This window comes from Erpetoichthys calabaricus, chromosome 11 (genome assembly GCF_900747795.2).
Source record: "Erpetoichthys calabaricus chromosome 11, fErpCal1.3, whole genome shotgun sequence".
Classification (NCBI taxonomy): Eukaryota; Metazoa; Chordata; class Cladistia; order Polypteriformes; family Polypteridae; genus Erpetoichthys; species Erpetoichthys calabaricus.
The window spans coordinates 24,943,954-24,957,823 of NC_041404.2; the positions used below are offsets into that span (position 1 = coordinate 24,943,954).

The 13,870-nt window shown below is 39.1% G+C and overlaps 1 protein-coding gene and 1 long non-coding RNA gene across 3 annotated transcripts in view; one reads left to right on the forward strand and one right to left on the reverse strand.

Moving 5' to 3' along the window:
- Positions 1 to 13,870, reverse strand: part of fstl4 (follistatin-like 4) — an 808,779-nt gene that overhangs the window by 555,175 nt on the left and 239,734 nt on the right. The gene's annotated exons all lie outside the window — the stretch shown is intronic.
- Positions 1 to 13,870, forward strand: part of LOC127529563 (uncharacterized) — a 512,543-nt gene that overhangs the window by 216,800 nt on the left and 281,873 nt on the right. The gene's annotated exons all lie outside the window — the stretch shown is intronic.

The window sequence follows — 13,870 nt, forward strand, 5'->3', positions numbered from 1 at the left end:
TACATCTCCTCTGATTAGATTCTGTTAATGTATTTGTTAAATTTGTGATTTACAATACAAGAAATGTTATAGAAATCTATTAAATAAAGGGATATATTATATTTTGTTTATGCCTGCACAACTTCTGTACGGCCATTCATTGGTGGCTTTATTCAGTGCAGCTGCTCATTAACTAAAACAGCCTGCACCACAAGCTCAATATACATGACGTGGCAAAAAAGTTCAGTTGTTCTAATCTGAAAGATGCATGATCTAAGTAACTTTAAGTGAGGTGAAGTGATCACTGGTCAAAGATGTGGTGGTTGTAGCCTCTTTGAAACAGCTGCCCTGCTGAGATTTTCCTGGAAAATGGAGTAATAAACAAAGACATCCAATGAGGAGCAGATCTATGGAGAAAATACTCACCCAAGCTAACAGAAAAGCCACAAATGGTCACATCACAGCTCTCTACAACGGTGGTGTGTCACACAAATGTGAAGAGCAGAAAAGTCTCTCCTGGAAGAATCCTGATTTCTGCTGTGACATGAAGATGATAGGGACAGAATTTGATGTCATCACCATAATGGACGCATTGTGCCTGTTAACGTGGCACTGTGGAGTTATGAGCTGAAAGTTTTCTTGCTATACAATTGGATCCTCACCGAAATGTCATTTAAAGGCCACAGCATTATTGCTGGCCATATGCATCTCTCCAAGACCATGCTCTGCCCCTTTTCATATGGAGGCATCCAAGAAGATAACATGCCATGGTTACAAAGCATATATTATATCAAGCAAATGGCATTAATATGACAGTGATGTTAGTTTACTACCAATGGTCTGTGAAATCTGCACATATTAATCAAATCAGATTGGGGGGTACACAGCATGAACCTGTAGGAACTGCGTGATACTATCGAGTCGGCATGAACCAAAAGTGCCTAAGTAATATCTGCAGTAATTACCGAATCTATGCCTTAAAGAATTCTGATGGTAAAGGTTGGTCTTATCACCTTCTAGATAGGTGAACCTATTAAAGTGGCCACTAATGGTGGATCTAACATAGTTGTTCATCATATGTTCCTAGCGTAAAGAAGCAAAACTTTGCTCATATTATAAAATTAAATATTGTAGCAAAATAAAAAATCAGTAGACGTGAGCTGTTGTTTTAAAATATTATATAAAAAGTACAGAACATAATGCAAATTGCGCAACAGACATATTTCACATGCTATTGAACGGAAAGCCATTGCTATAAGTTGTCTGCGTCATTTTGGCAGGCTTTACAGGTCATCTTTTCATCCATTAATATTTTATTGTGTTTTTAAAACCACTTACTCATGTCCTTCACCTTTTTACATAAAATCTGTCATGTCATATCAGGTGCCTCATTTCATCCATTTATCAAATCTTTATTCTACTGAGGTGTCACATAAATGTGTTTTCTGATATTTTCTTAACTCTTAAATTTTTAATACTGTTTGTCAAACATTTCAACAGCCAAAAATGCACTTAGGATATTAAAGGTAACAGTTTTATAGCCAATCTGATACCCGAGACGTTGTGGATCCCATCATAATTTACAATCAACACCATATAGGTAACTAATAAATATTTTTATTAGTATTGCATACACATTTATTACTGTTCAAAGAGATGTGTACTTTGCCATCATGAAGTGAGTCATTTTTTTTTCTCTAAAGATTTTACAACATGAGCTATGCAAAGAACATTCTAGAATAAATGTGCAGCACAGTGTTTAGCGTTGCTGTCACCCAACTCTGGGTTCAAATCTTGGCTCTGTCCAAGTAGAGGCTGCACGTTCTCCCCACATCTGTGTACGCTGGTTTTCACGTTTAAAGACATGCAGGTTAGGCTGACTGATAATTTTAAACTGAGCAGGCATGATTGCATCTGGGAGTGTGCGGTACAATGGAACGACACTCGGCGGCTTTAAAAACATTTTGGAAATGACTCAAGAAGCATGATTGAATAACATTAATGATTAAATACGGATGGTAGACTTTTGATTTTCCTCCGTCTTCTTGTTATATAGCAGAAAAAAATTACTACAGTACACATCAATGTATCTGTTATTACAGAATTCTTAGTTTACTGTTTTGTGTACTTTTAATTACTGGTAAAAGATACTGAACTGAGGTGGCACAGTGATGAGGTGGCTACCGCTGCTGACTCATGGATCCACCATCCTGGCCTTGAAATACTGCCCAAGTGGATTTTACTGTTCTCCTTGTGTCTCAGTCAGTTTTCTTCTGAATAACTATTTTATTTTATTTTATTCTAACATGGCCCTGTGCAAACATAAGTGCAGGTGACTGTGTGAGCATCCAGGGCTTGTTCTTTCCTTGTGTCCAATGCTGCCATGACAGGCTCTGCTCATATGACACTGAGTTGGATGAATCACGCCTGCCTGTGTTATGCTATGTTAAGATGGCGAGATGGACAAGAGATTGCGTAAATGATTCTGAGTTTTTAAAATACTTTCCAGAAAGAGGAGTTTATGGTTATAAACATGTCTGCTGATTTTTTCATTTATGTCAATTATAAAGAGACACATCTATGACAAATACAAATCTATATGTAAAGTGTTACATTTCTTAAGGGTAACCATTATATTTTTTTCTTACTTTGTACCATGTGACATGGTGTGGAGGGGGGTGAGCGGGTTGGTTTAATGCATCTACAGTGTTGTGAAAAAGTATCTTCACTCATTTCTTCTGTTATTGAAAACTCCAGACATGTTAAACTGGACTTTGTGCACATAACAGAACAAATAACACAATTTTTATGTGAAAAAATTGGTATATACCCCTACATTAAATTAATGGTTGCACCCTTTTTAGCTATAATGACTATAACCAAATGCTTAATTAACATTCAATATCACATAATTGAATTTTAGCCCATTCTACCTTGCATAAGAACCTAAGAAATTTGACAAATGAGAGGAGACAATTCAGTCCATCAGGCACGTTTGTTAATGTAATAGCTAAGATGTATCTCATCTGGAAATTTTTTAAAGTATGTCGAGGTTTCTGCTTCAACTTCATGTTTTGATAGTTTGTTCCTGATTCCAATAACTCTTTTTCTAAATGAAGTGCTTCCTTGCTTCAGTTCTAAGTGCACTTCCACTTAATTTCCATGGTCACCACAATACTCCAGAGGCGGCCTCATTAGTGCATTATATAGTCTGACCGTATTGTCCCTTGATTTAAATTCAACATTTTTATGATACAAATACATTCTGCACATTGCTTAAATGATGAAAAGGTACCTTGCACAACAGATTTAACTCAGAAACATCAAGATGGGGAAATGTACTTTTTCAAAGCACTGTGGGTTGCTATGTTCCTTTCTAGACTCAATTTATGGTCTGATAAATGTTTGATAAAACAGATAACAAAAATATTTTTTGATAATGCTGAATTTAAATGATAGAAACAGGAAACACATGTATATAATTTTATTAAAAACATGTGCTTATTTATTTTGCTTGTATATTTTATACTAGATGAGGCACCCAGGGTTGCATGGGTAAGTAATTTTATTCTCGGTGGTCTGTTTGTCTGCCAATCCGGCTTCAGTCTGTTTTGGTGTTTCACTTGCTATTCACCACCAGGTGGCACTGTTGTTGAAACTGTAGTAAAAAGGAAAAAAAAAATAGGGAGTGGTCTCCCCTCGACTTTCTCCTATACTCAGATATGGAGATGGATATTTGAGGAGTAAACCACAAGACAATGATTATATTTTTAAACTTGTCATTTAGCCCATTGCAGTAATGGGCGCTAGAACAGTAGTGCATAAACATTAGTAGGAACAGTCTATATTAAATGGCAAGGGACTTTGACCTCATTCTTTTTGTTGGTCGTATTTTTCTTTGTCTTTCAGCCTTTCTTTTGTTGATGTTTACTTAATGAGCTGACCGTTCTTCGTGGGCTGCCGCCGTGTATTGTGTGTCTTTAATATTCTGTGACAGTAATACTGTCTTGTACGTCCACTGGCTTGTATGTCCGTAATATACCTTTAATTTTCTCTGGCCTTAATACAGGCGTGGGCGTCGGTAATATACCTTTAATCTCCTCTGACAGTAATACTGGCTTGTATGTGGGTGTAATATGCGTCACTGTATTGTGTACCTTTAATTTCCTCTCGCAGTAATACTGGTTTGTATTTCCGTAAAACGCCTCTAACTTTCTCTGACAGTAATATTGCGCATCGCACCGTGCCCCGCGCATGCGCACTTCACCAGAAGACACACACACACGGACACCTGGACGCACACAGGGATTTTATTAAAGAGGATAACGTACATTAAAGAACCATTAACAACAAATCTAATCAAATTAATAATATATTGAACAATTATTATAAAAGTAAAGTTGAATAAATCGGACTCTGCAGCTGCATGAATAAAAGGTCAAGTACCACTTCCGCTTAGTGAAAATAGCTCAAATGTTTTGTGCCTAATGTGAAAATAGCTCAAATGTTTTGTGCCTAGTGCTTGTATGCAAAATTTGGTTGACTTAAGTGAAAGGGTACTCAGGTTAAACACACACACACACACACACAGACAGACAGACATAATTCTAAAAATGGTATTTTCGGATTCAAGAGGACTAAAACATTGAGATCCGTGAGAATCGCGAAACTGAATTTTTGGAGGATTCCAATATTTTCCCTATACTTACACGAGAAGGTCAGGGAGGCCTAAATGTGGAGATTCGTCAAAATCTTAACATCGAATTTTTGGACCATTACAATACTTTCCATAAACTTTGTATAGGAGAAAGTAAAAACAAAGGTACCCCCCAGAATCACAGATATTTGGTATATTGTAGCAGACAAAGTCCACAGTCTTCCCCTGATCAAATGAGAGAGGTGTGCAAAATCTGTCAGCGGTCCAACAGTGTGGATTTTTATACCGGATGCATGTATATATTAGATAGGTTAGAAGCAACACGTTGCCTCACCAGATAAAGACAACCATATTTGTGCTGTACTACTGTATATATTCAACAAATATCAAAATCATAAGAAAAATACTTCTACACTAAATGTAATGATGTATAGACATGGATAAAGAGTTGACTCAATTGATAAAGTAACCCCCATTGTTTAAATCTATTTCATCATTGAGTTATAAGAAGCTTAAGTCTGTTCTGGAAGCATGGGGTATTAAATAGCAGCCAGCTAGCACTATTGCACCATTCCATTACAGGGCATCCTCACAGAGCACACAGGCTGGGCCAATTTAGCATCATAAATTAACCAAATGTTCACATCTTTTTGATGCAGAGAGCAAACTGAAACACCAAAAGAAAAAATGCAAACTGTAAAGAGACAGTGGTCAGCTACTGATCTTGTGCTCCAGCTGCTGGTGAAGCAGCCCCCTTAACCACTGCTCCGCCATACTCACTCTTCCTTTGTGAATTGTAACAGAGTGAATTCTAATTGTACACTTCACAATTTGAGTTCGTACTTATTTTCTTTGCATCTAATGCCTGGCTTTCTGGGAATTCCATTATTTTGTGTGTGTGTGTGTGAGATGTGGACACACAATAATAGTTTCCTATATTTATTCTCTGTGTTTTGATATTAAAGAAACGTTTCACTAATGTATTTCTCACGTTCTCTACTTGAAAGCAATTACTAAACATTTATGTACAGATTTCAGTGGGCCTTGCCAAGATGACAGTCTGCCACCGAAACATGGTATCACCATCAGGATGACTGAGCGCTCATCTCTTTGTGACTTTATCAAGAGTGATTTTACTGCTCATCACCACCACATGTTGAATCTGATCCTCCACATTTTTTTTGTTATTTTACTCATTCACTTCCCAGGCTTCAAGTGCAGCTCCAACAAGAAATTCAAAAAAATATTTTAAACAGAGTCATTAATTTAGCTTCATTGTAGCATGAATAGCTGCCAAAAATGGGAGGCTTTAAATTCATTTTTAGCAGGTGAGCTGTGTCCATTTTAGGTTGCAAGCTGTAATGTGAAAAAGATCTGAGATAATAAAGTTTACAAGGTGCATCTCAGGAGGAAAGGTGGAAGAGCAAAAGATCAGAGAACTTCAGAGTGCCACAGAGGGACTGTATCAGGTGATGATGGTTCAAAGGACAACAACGCAAATATTAGACCAACAGGCAGCAACTGCAGCATTTTCGGCTCTTTACAAATGCTATCCTGACAGAATATCAATCCAGAAAAAAAAACATGTTTAGAAAATTACAGCAGGGCCCACAGAACTCAGATGAATGTGAAATCTGTCCTAAAGGTCTAGAGCTACAAGTATAGTGTTAAATTGGTAGAAAAATCAAGGAGAGACGTAAACACTATTCGGTATCAATGGCAGGCTTGGCCTCTTCATTAAATCACAAGGCTGGTGCTACTGGAAGTGCTTGCGTTCATTTAAGTGGTCAGCAGATGTGGCAACAACTACTACAAAAAACTGCTTTTTGTTAAAGCAACAAAACACAAAAGGTGCCATCCATAACGTTCCTACCCAACTACATTATACTAGTAGGTTCTCGTTTGCTTGGTCTTACAGACAGCTTGGCCTTAACTCCTCTTTTCTTTTTGCATATGACATGTCAAACACTGTTCAATAACCTAAATTACTTACAAAAATTAATTTATGTATCTGACGCAGCATGGTCAGTACTGCTGCTGCCTCTCTGCATCTGGATGAGTTTTTCTCGGAGTGCGCCAGTGTTCCTCCCATTTCACAAATGTTTCTAACTATGATTTGTGTGTGTGTGTGCAAGTGTGCCCAGTGATGAACTGGCACTGCTGGTCCTCATCTTTTATCAGATTTCACTAGCAAAGGGTCTAGCCTCTTTAACACATAACTCAATCAATTGATGAAGATAATGGAGAAGCGGATGGTTTATGTGTCTTTGTAATAGTCTTCTAAATAGACAGGACATATGCAACTAGAAAAGTTCCAACAGTGAAATACTTGCTGTCTTCAGATACGTTATATTGGGCCAATTCCCAGATGGCTGGTAAATGATGACTGTGATCGGATTCATAATTATAGAACAAATACTTAAAGTGTCATATTGGTTAACACTGCTATAGTGGGAACAAACAAAATAAGTTCAGTTACTAGCCTAGTCAGGGTCTTTGTGGCATTTTCTCAGTTTGCCTGGGTCTACTGTACATGTTTTAAGTTAACTGGAGTCAACTGAATGAATTCTAGCTCTCAGTGATTTCTCTACTGAATTAAGAAGACCAAGCCAATGAAAGAACAATGTATTACATAGCAGGTAAGAAAGTAACCATAAAGCGATATTCCTATTTAAAAAAAGCTTGGCCCTGACAAAGAATCTACAACCCTCACCTTGGAGATACAGTATCCTAAAATATTTACACAGTGATATATACACACCCCCACAACTCCAAACACGATTGCATAGGTTTGACTTCTTCTTCTTTCAGCTGCTCCTGTTGGGAGTCACCACAGCAGATCATCTTTTTCCATATCTTCCTGTCCTCTGCATCTTGTTCTGTTACACCCATCATCTGCATGTCCTCTCTCACCACATCCATAAACCTTCTCTTAGGCCTTCCTCTTTTCCTCTTGCCTGGCAGCTCTATCCTTAGCATCCTTCTCCCAATATACTCAGCATCTCTCCTCTGCACATGTCCAAACCAACTCAATCTCGCCTCTCTGACTTTGTCTCCCAACCATCCAACCTGAGCTGACCCTCTAATGTACTCATTTCTAATCCTGTCCATCCTCGTCACACCCAATGCAAATCTTAGCATCTTTAACTCTGCCAACTCCAGCTCTGTCTCCTGCTTTCTGGTCAGTGCCACCGTCTCTAATTCATGTAACATAACTGGTCTCATTATTGTCCTGTAGACCTTCCCTTTCACTCTTGTTGATACCCGTTTGTCACAAATTACTCCTGACACTCTTCTCCACCCATTCCACCCTGCCTGCACTCTCTTCTTCACCTCTCTTCCACAATACCTGTTACTCTGTACTGTTGATCCCAAGTATTTAAACTCATCCACCTTCGCCAACTCTACTCTTTGCATCCTCACCAATCCACTGACCTCCCTCTCATTCACACACACAAATTCTGTCTTGTTCTTACTGACCTTCATTCCTCTCCTCTCTAGAGCATATCTCCACCTCTCCAGGGTCTCCTCAACCTTGGATTTTACAATGGATGAAATAAATGCGGTCAATATGCGTGGTGGAATTAAATTATCCTTTCTGTGACTTAATTTTATTTATTCAATACTTTGCTTCACTTTGTGATCAATTTCTTCAGAAACCAAGATATGATACAAATAATTTTACAATTTCTTTCCAGGTTGAGCATAGGCAGGTTAGGTAACATGATCAGGTTCATGCTGTGTGTCAGAAACAAGACTTGAATCATCATTTTAGTGACTGGACTTTTTAATCTTCTCATCAGCGCCAACATTCTTGTCAGGTAACATGATGCAAGTGAGAGCAGCGGATGATGTCGGCACAGCTCTAACATTAAAGAAGGTGGTGACACAAACCAAGTGTCACAATTTTTGACCCTCTCAAAGGAATTACATTGTTAGAGACCAACGCTCAAACAACATCAGATCTGACTTTAACTCATGCTCTGTTTCATAATGGTACTAATGTTCCCGTCTATTCTCCTGACAACTCTTAAACGAAAGACCTTTAAAATCTGTGCTGTTCACAAAACACATTTGTTCCCTGGGATTTCCTGCCTGTTTCACTGAATACATTAATCTTAACTCAAGGAAGAAATTTAATAACAATGTTGCTATTTAGTTTTATGATTCTGGGATTTGAATTCATCTTCTTTCATTTCTTGCACTTATGTTTCACATTTTTTTTTATTTCAAAGTTTGCTACTTTCTTATCCTATGTTATTAAATATTATTTTTATTTACGAGTTATAGATAGATAGGAATTTATGATTAATGGAAAATGTATATTGCTTTTTTACTCTTTTGGCAGTTGTTATTCATTCTTATCATTCTATTTTTATCATAACATGCTTTTATACTCTTATGTTTTGTTATTAGTAACATTGCCTAGTTGCTACCACATGACAGCTGGCAGTTGCAATGTTTCTCTTTAAGATGGTGGGCTGTTTTTTTGTTTACCTTAGTTTAGGGATATTTTGAAAACAGGAAAACTTGGGGGTTGGTGGCAGGATTGGCACTTCATCCACCATAAAAAAAACTCACACTGTTCCAGTGTGGTGCTGAGGTGCCACCCGCCGCACAGGGGTCCCAATCCAGTTGGTTCATTGTGCCCTGGGTGCGGCAACATGCTGTCAGCACATGCTCCCATCCTCCTCCTCCTCCTCCTCATTGTGTGCTACAGTTCATTTCTACAGAAGCTTAGTCATGCCACTAAAAAAACCTTTATTCAACATTTCACAAAAGAATTAAGCTTTTTTCTGAGAAAATTATTATTTTGAAATTATTACCATATATACTCGTGGATAAGTTCTCCCACGGATAAGTTGGGACTTGATTTTACAGTATAATTTCTGGTATTGTGTCTGCATGGGTTTCCTCCGGGCACTCCAGTTTCCTCCCACAGTCCAAAGACATGCAGGTTAGGTGGATTGGCAATTCTAAATTGGCCCTAGTGTGTGCTTGGTGTGTGGGTGTGTTTGTGTGTGTCCTGCGGTGGGTTGGCACCCTGCCCAGGATTGTTTCCTGCCTTGTGCCCTGTGTTGGCTGGGACTGGCTCCAGCAGACCCCCGCGACCCTGTGTTCGGATTCAGCGGGTTAGGAAATGGATGGATGGATGGATGGATTTCTGGTATTTTATAATTTCGGTCATATAAGTTGAATGCGGAAAACTCACGCTATTGGTCCAAGAGATTATGATATGCTAACGCCCACCTCAGAGAGTAACTACAGAGTACACAGCCTTTTTTTCTATGTATTGTGCCTATGTGACCACACAGAAATATTCCAAAGCAACGTTTGCACTGATTTGTGTTTTTTGTATCTCACACCCTCACACTCAATGATAAAGATTTTGCATTGAATTTGTCTGCAAGGGTTATGGGTTATCTCCTTTAGTATATCTTGGGACATTTAAAAGAAATATTTAAAACTTTAAAAGCCAGGGTCCCATTTTAGGTCTGTAGAGATTGATGCCTGCCTGTGGATTTTAGAGGCTGGCTACCTGAGGTGTGCCATCCTAGCCTGCTGTGTGGGACTTTTAGAAGACCTCACGCTCGTTTCATTATGTTTGTGTGCTCTATTCACAACACTGTGAAGGCCAGGAAGCCTGCCTGTTGAATTTGGCATTAGGCTGACTGGGGTGAGGCCTATTCCTGGGTCTCAGACCCAAGTCGGGTCTTTATGTGTGAGTTTTTGCAGGCCTACTGTCCCTTTTTGTGGCACGAAGCACAAGACTTGGTCCATGGACCTATCAAAACATCTAAACTCCAATAGTAGCACACATTGTCTCAAACTTGAAAAAGGAAACAACATCAGGAATAGTTTCACAAGTCAGGATTCTTATAAAAAAAAAGTGTACCCAAATTTTCGTGATATTTGATTATTAGGCTAATAGGGAAGCTTTTTGGAAAATAGATTAACTATTCTGAAGCATAACTCTAATTGCAAGCATTGTACTAAATTGAGAAGATAAGTAAATGAATGGCTAACCTCCTGTGAATTACGAGAGTAGTTTGCAGATAATCCAGATAATACCAAAAGCAAATAGTATTTCAGAAAATGCAGTGCCCACAAATAAAGTTACGTTCATAAAGTGACTCACATTCTAAGCTACTGGATTACCAACTTTTGTGGTCTAGTAAATTGGCAGAATAGATGGTACCAGTAAGGTCACAACTTTTGTGGTCACAATCAAAATTGTGATGAACAACCGTGTTCTGGTTTTGCTCTGTTTGGTCTGTCTCTTGTAGATGGGCAGATTTCTCCAGGTTCATTTTTCCTTCTCTATAAATCAATCAGTTTCTTCTTTGTAAAGGTCTTTATTAGGGTTTGTGTTGCCCTACTGTGTAATAAAGCACAGCATACAGGACATAATAATTTGAAAAGACAAACACCAAAGAATACACAATATGCTTGTTTTGTATTTTTTTGTTTCAGTTTATGGAATCACTGGTTTCAAACAGTTTCTAATTAAAAAATAACCTGAGGCAAAAGTGTGTGCACAGTTCACAGAGCACACAAAGTTCGACTTGCACATGTGATTTCAACACGCACAGACTGTGAACATTTTTCTTTGTACACTGTTTTGACAGAATGGCCCCGAGTTAAGCGAGGCATCAGGCATCCGAAACACATTGATTAAGACATCCAGATCCAGAGCTCAGAGAGGATTAACTCTTTGAGCTGATTTCCTTTTGTTCTCTTCTTCCTCTCTGCACAACATGGCTGCTTGCCCATCCTTTCCTTCATATTCCTTTTTCTTTTTGTATTTTAATGTAAAGTATAATTAATTCAATTAAGATTGTAGTAACAGAATACAAAGCATATTTGGTTTTGACAGCATGGTAGGGAAATAAAGCTGTTCCCTAAATAAAAGACACAGGCAGGCAGGCTGCAGTCCCCCAGTGTAGTTCATGCCCAGACCAGCAACTTGGGGGTATGCTAACAGGATTTTTTGGCTAGGATATTCTGTTGTAGTGACAAGCTAATATGTTTGTCATTTCTACCTCCTTGACTTAAAAATATGATTATTCAGATGAGCATAGCAAGATTTACTGATTCATCTGGCAGCCTGCGGATTAAATTAACCATTTATGCAACATGCTACACTGGACAGACTAGATGAAATTTATGACTTTAGATTTCAGCCCTATTGATTAAAGAATCACATGGATATGGATTCTAATCGGGTGCAAAGACTGAACCAACCTCTGGGAGAATGCTCTTCCATATTAAATTACTGAATTTAAGGGAGCACAAGAAGGGGCTACATATTACAGGAGTACAATTTGAGGTTTCACTGAAAAGTGAACTTACATCTGTTAAAGAAAAAAAACAAACAGCACATTTCTTCTCCTTTAACCTACATGATGATGTTGGCGTTGAAGGTATGTAAGTGATACATGTGAAACATGTCTGCAGTCTTCTTATTTTTTCAAATGAGTAAATAACATTTATGTATTTTACTAGCTAGATAGATGCACACTGGTACATTCTTTTACTATTCTTATACACTTTTCAATTGTAATTATACATCAAAAGAGTGATTATCTGACTGAGCAGGACTAGTCCAAAGTGATCATGGGTGTGGGTTTTAAAAGATGCTAAAGAGGTCACGTGTCAACCCCAAGTCTGCCCTCCAGTTTCTTCATGTCTGTCATGACTCTTATGAAGACGAACTTTGCATTTCCATCACTGTGCTTAAGGGCAATCCTAATCTCCATATACACAAATTACTGCAATAAAACAGAGGATTGCCGACCTAGGATCTTAAAAGATTTTAGTGTTGTGGTGTACGGCCCCAATAACGGAAGGACCATGGGAGAGAACTTTTTCAGGACATTTTCTCCCCGATAGAGGGCAGCCCCCTTTGGCTAACAGTGGGGCCATGTGTTTGGAACATGGAAGCTTAACCCTGCTGGGGCCCATGGCTACTGACAGGGGGCGCCTGAACATTTACTGGGCCTTGTTTGGCAGCACTTCCGCCATACCAGGATGTGCAGCCGGAAGAAGGTTGTTGGACACCTGTAGTCCTCCCGGGTGTCCTATAAAAGGAGCCAGTCAGGACGAAGAAGGACAAAGCCTGCATGGAGGACTGTGCTGCATGTGTTGGCTCTTTCTGTGCTGTGCCGAAAAGTGAGGAGCAATAGAAAATGCTTCCGCACATAAGAATAAAATGTGTGTTGTTTCCTGAACTTGTGTCCTGCCTATTTGTGTCGGGCTGGGGCGGCAGTACGCACCCGGGGCTTCACAGTGTGTTTTGTATGTATAAAATATACTGTGTACAGTACTGGCTTTACTATCTTGGAGGCTAGAATAACAGAAAGGGAGCTGTGAAGTTCCCTGACCCAACCAGATAGTCCAATATAGTGGAAGGACAACTGAGAGAGAGAAACATCTTGACCGGGAAATTTAGTGACTCCATTCCCAGTGGTGTCCTAGAAGCAGTTAGGGACAGTGGGACATTGCCTTCCAGACTCAGGTCATCCACCTGTACATTGGGTGACAACATCCCTTATGATGTGTCCCTTTCTTGATGGCCTTAAGGTATCATGGGAAGTGTGGTTCCATAGGGCTGCCCTGTTGTGTTCCTTGGGGGGCAAGGGGGAACTGTCAGGAGGAGAATCATCTATCCCAGGGTTTTTCTGCCTGACCTAAAAGTGCTCACTGGAGACAATAGTTTGGGCACAGGAAGTACTCCTGGGTTTAAAAGGCTTAAAAGAGGAGTCAGGTGGAAAAGGACAAAGCTTGCCCTGGAGGAGTGGAGGAGAAAAAAAAAGTGAAAATAAAATTTATGAAAATAAAATAAGTTTATTTGCAACTGGGACTGTCTTTATGTCGTTATGTCTGGGGTTTGGGGCTTAGCGGCCTCTATACATTATCACACACATGCGCTTAGGAGGCAGTCGAAAGGTTTGAATTAGGGAGTTGACACACTGGACTGGGAGTTGGTGCTGAGCATTAATCTCTTTCTCTTCCCATAGACCTACAGAAGAAAAAAACAACTAAACACCTCATTTCCGCTTGTTCCCAACTTCACTTCCGGCACCTTCTGGAGACCTTACATGACTTCCTGCCCTTCAACATGCCCTTCCTGTTCCCTGCTATAAGACCATTCAGTTCACTCTTTCACTCTGTCCAGAACTGATATCATTCTGTTAAGACTACTCAATTTCAATTTACGGGGTTTATCCCCAA